Source organism: Nesoenas mayeri (assembly GCF_963082525.1).
Source record: "Nesoenas mayeri genome assembly, chromosome: 1".
Classification (NCBI taxonomy): Eukaryota; Metazoa; Chordata; class Aves; order Columbiformes; family Columbidae; genus Nesoenas; species Nesoenas mayeri.
This window is the reverse complement of record NC_137541.1, coordinates 141,535,965-141,541,330: the sequence shown is the minus strand read 5'-3', so window position 1 is coordinate 141,541,330 and position 5,366 is coordinate 141,535,965.

Here is a 5,366-nt window from a genome sequence, read left to right as displayed (position 1 = left end):
TACTCTGCTACTTGTGCACTTCTCTGCTCTATAGCTGTCTCTATCACTGTGCCCTTCAAAGTGTTATATTGAAAACAGTATGTTTTTCACTTTAGGAGGCATGTCCTGCCTCTGTGACTTTAGAATATTTAGCAATATGAATGCAGATACATACCACACATGGAGTGAAAGTCAAAGACTGTTTCTCGGCCTATATTAGGCACATTTCCCGGCTCTCACCTCATTATTTTATGAAGGATGCAAAACTCAGCAGCTAAAAAGAGTGAATCAATGTTCTTTTATGTCAGCACTGGCTTAGACCAAGTGCCTGGGGAGCTATCACTGTCCCTAGCCCAGTAGTGCTGCAGCTCTCCAAATGCCCTGGCAACATTGCACCCAATAAAAGAACTGTGCTAATTGGTTGAAACCTTTTTTATATCTTCCTTCCAACAATATTTTAGTGTATTTAAACCTAAGCTTCAGAATATCAGCAGTTCAGCGGGAGCTGCTGGTTTAGTAAATCCTGTAGTCCTGAGTTAATAAATCCTGACACACTGGGTTTAATCACAGCTGAAGCTGGCTCTGCCACTAGACTGTTCTGTATCCTTTAGTAAATTGCTTTGCCTCTTCATGTTCCTGTTTGGTCTTCTCTTCATTTTTAGTCTTTCTGGCCTGATACTTAAGGTCAGTTGTTAAGTTACTGTCTATTATTATGGATTTGACAATCAATGTCTTGCAACCCCAAGCAAATGCCTGTATTCCCCAGCTATTAATTATTTGTTGCTTCTTGCTCTCTGTCTTTTCACAGCAAAACTCCCAAAAGTCTCTGTTTTGTCCTATTGTGGAAGAACTATTTAGCAGAAAATGGAAAATTGTTTCTTACTCAGCAGTTATAACAACTACTATGAACCTGTCTTTCTAGATACATGATTTCCTGACATTAAATGAATTTGACATTTACAGCTGCTTTTATTTCTTCCAAGAGCCTTGTCTTTTTTTTATTTTTTTCCTCACTTAAAGTGCTGTTGTACTCTGAAAATTGTTGTTAATATTGACACCATGGGGGCTCCATATTTCTTATGTCAAATTTATTCAGGGCACAAACATGTGGATCGACAGCAAGAAACTCCCTGGCTTTTGTGGCCTTTGGGTCATGATGGGAAAGGCCTTTTCTAATTCATAACCCTGCAAATCTGCATCTGAGTCTGCCTGAACTGTGCAGAAGTGATGGAGGGTGACAAAGGAGAGCATGACGCGCGGTGCTGAGAATAGGCTGTGCAAGAAAAGCAGAGGCAGCAGGCTTCTCTCCCGTGCCCCGCTCTGGCTGCTGCAGAGGATTTATGACGTCGTAACAGGCTTTGCTGTGAGTTGAATATGAACAGCACTTCTCCCAGACCCAGTACAATCAGCATTTTTGCTGCATTGCCTTCATTGTTTTGCTTCAGTACTCCAGTGAGCTGACTGGCAAGGTCCAAAGTTGCCGGCTAAGATCCCTGCACTGCTGCAGGAAAATTAACGCTCTAGCTGCAGGAATAAGGAAATAATGCAACTTGTAAGTGCCGTTCACTCAGGCAGAGATTCTCTGGGGAACAGTGAAGAACCTGGAGAGGGCGTTGCCAAATATTCCTTCTTCGCTGATATCCACTGCAGAGAAAATAATTTGCATGTAGATACTGCTCTATGAACTGCCTGATACAGTCTCTGCCCTCCGCAGCAGAGAATTGCTGGCTGCCTTCATACACGGCGGACAGATTCAGATAGCCATAAACACGAAGCTGGGATGATGGGATCACTTATCATTTCACCAAGATGAAATCCAATTAGAAAAAGCAATTTCATTGCAGTGTGTACATCTTTTACCAGCTTACTCTACCCATTTTTGTCTCTTACAGTCTAAATATGAGACTCTCAAGTAAGGATCATTAGGTATTCACCGTGCTGAACACAATGGGATCCTCATCTTCCTCCATCAATCACTATCACCATCACATCAGCATTTATTTGTTTATACTGCCTGTTCTTTCAGTAGGAAGCTCTGCTAGGAACTATAGTGGTAATAAGGACAGAGAGCTGCTTTTCTCAGCCATGCTTCCTTTTAAGAATATAAATGGCTTCGCTCTTTATGGCACCCTAAATGACATTTTTCCACAAACACCTCTGATTGTTTTCTGAGTTGACTCTTTTATGCTTATCTGATGCTTTTTTACACTGTAATATTTTATAGCTTTCTAGTACTTTCCATTTAAGGATTTTGAGGCATTTATATCTCTGAGGTACAGAATCTATTTTACAGATGTGGGAAACTGAGGAAAAGCATGGTGATGTTTACTTGTCATAAATGTAATGCACTGAGTTTATCACAAAACTGGCATTTAAAATAAACAGGTCACCACCATTTCTTCCCCTGGTGTTAGCCATTCCCTCCCTTTGTGCCTAATCTTCCTCTTGTCTTCTTCTACCATTTTGCGACTGTCTTATCCTTTCTTTCAGCAGATCTTATCCCTAGAAGTGGAGTTTGTTTTCCAGTTTTGTGAATCTAGATCTGATCCCCAACCATACCTTTCATTTATGCATATGCCATACAGCACGCACACACTGCCAGTTCTGCTTCTGTTTTACGTGCTAGGAATTTCCATAGCAAACTCCCAGCCATTTCAGAGACCTTGGACACTGGCAGCAATTCTCATCTCTCCTGCTTTTTCCTGTGGCCCATTATAGTCCTGGTATTTAACTTTGTATTATAGGCCATTAGCATTTTGCCTTATAAACAGGTCATTCTGAAATGCTGTGGAGCCAACAGTGTGTGTAGACTTGGAGAACAGTGTTCTCTGGGCCCTTCTGGACTCTGTATCTGTCGTATGACTATCTGCAGGAGTATGTGGGGATGAGAGCCTGTATTCCAACAGAGACCCCTAATGCAAATTTTCTTTCTGTTATTCCCACACTGAAATTAAAAAAAAAAAAACAAAAACAAAAACAAAACACAAAAAACCAAAACAAAACAAACAACAACCAATCCAAACAAACAAACACCAAACCAAAAAAAACAAAACACAAAAACCCCACAAATGCTTGCTGTATGAATTCTTCAGTGTTTGTTCTTCAGTGCACCCCACAAAGACCATAATCCGTGTATCATGCAGCTGGATAAAGGCAAGAGTTTAGGGTTTGAGTGTTCTGGTTTGGTTTGGGGTTTTTTTACCCTTCTCCAAAAATAACATAACTTCTGCATGTGGTTCTTTCAAAAAGCTCTGGGCAATATACTCTGTGAAGTAAGAATAGCCAATTCGAAATTCTGATTTGTATTGACGTGGGCACTCTTCGTATTTCAGGCACTGTGTAAATGCCTTTTCTGGATAAATTTGTTATCTTTTTTTTAATGCATTGAAACAAGGGGCAGCTGCTAAGGAGGAGTGGAGGCTCTTTGCCAATGTAAGGACACCAGAGAAGCTGTCTGCCAGTTTCAGTAAGAGAACAACATCTTTTTCCTTTCCACTCCTCTACTCTTTTCCAGTGCTTCTACTCCTTCACATACACTCCTGGATAAAGACAGGAGTTCAGTCTCCAAACTGAATCAATTCTTACTCCCTTCACTAATGCTGTGAGCAGACCAGAGTTATGTGTTGTGATAGTGTTTTCATGTTGTGGGTAGCTCTTCTCTATGTGTGTCCTGGTTTTGTTAAAAACCAAGTTTCTCTTTTAGAGAATTTGCCTGTCAGCTAAAGCCTTCGTATTAGCTGCATTTTCCTGGAGAACCAGACACATGTTTTGGTAAACATAGCAATGGAATGCAAACTTATGGATAAGGACAGATTCACATCTTGCAAGAGGGGGAACAAGAAACTGGTGACCAAGAAATTGGCCAACTGCGTATAACATTCCATTCACATGAATACTTCATATAAAAGTGGGAAATCACGAGGATCTCGTCTCTCTCTTTTGCCCTTTTCGTCCCTTCTGCTTATGGCCGACATTAGGAGAGGACCTTGCTAGTCGTCCCTGCAAACTGAGGCCTAGTGACAGACTGAATCCAGCTCCGGTTGGCTGCAGAGTCCAATCCAGGACTTTGGTTGCCGGCTCTGCAGTTGCTGAGACTTTCAAGATTGGTTTTGTATATTTTGTATTATTTTCTCTATTCTTATCAGTAGCATTAGTAAAACATTGTTAATTTTTCCAACTCTCTTCTCTCTGTCCTTCTTTCCCTCCTGATCGCCTGTCCTGAGTGGGAAGAGGGGGAGAAGAAGGGGAAAAGGGGAGAAGTGGGGGGGAGAGGAGGTTAACAATACATCTGCCAGGGTTTTATTGTCACCCCGCAATCTAAACCCTTGACAATGTGCTGGGTTGATACGAGCAGGCTTACAGCTCCTTTCCGCTTTAGCCTGCTCAATGCAGCATGTGCACTGCAGATCACTATTTGGCTGTACACATCTTCCCTAAAATGGCATCAACACCTGTCTCTCTCCTAAAGGCACCGCAAGGTCTTTGAAATCACATATTTCATCTGAGTGTGCTCAGAGGAAAAATTATTTACTTTAAAGATCTGCTTTACTTCTCACTTGTTTCACATCACCAATTACCTGTATGAACAAAGCAAAACAGCCATAAGAAAGAGTAGTCCTGTGCTGATAAGCTGGGTACCAGTCGATCCAACTTTGCATCATGTTCCAATTAGCTCTACCCAGGAAAAGCATCAGTGACTGGAGTAGACAACATGGATGGGAGATTCTCAAGGGATTCAGCCAATAGTAAGTGGATCAGCAGCCTCATGGTAGATGCTCTCGTACTGGTGGAAATGGTAGTTTTCAGGTGGGACAAAATAATCTCCCTGATGTGCTATTTTCCACAAGGCTGTCACGGCCTTATTCTAAACACCCAATTGCTCATCCATACATGCCTGTGCCACTTCTTGCTAGAAGACAGTTAAATTCTGCCTTGCTCAGAATTCTCCAAGCACTCCTCATTTGCAAAAGCAATCCTCCCTACTTTCTACCTTGGGCTTCTGATAAATAAGTAGATGTGTTACTGTGTTGGGGGAAATATGCCCTGTATGCAGAGCAGAGAGTATACTGAAATGGCCAGTGTCAGCTGTGCAATTGATGGAATGATGAAATTTGTCCCAGTTGCTTAAATGGTGTCATTCATACATATTAAACTATAGTCTAATGGTGGAGTATTAATCTGGAGACAGAAACTTACCATCAGGTTGGAAATCCATGTATGGTTGATGAAACAGCATCTAAAGTTGGCCTCTTGTTCCCCCTTAAAGTTTTAAGTGCATTTCAACTTTTGAAGCAAAACCAGTCTGCTGGAGGACTGCCCGGCCTTGCTTTGGCTTGGCTCGTTCTCTGGATTCCCGCCATATAAGAGATGTTAGCTACTTCGGTTGT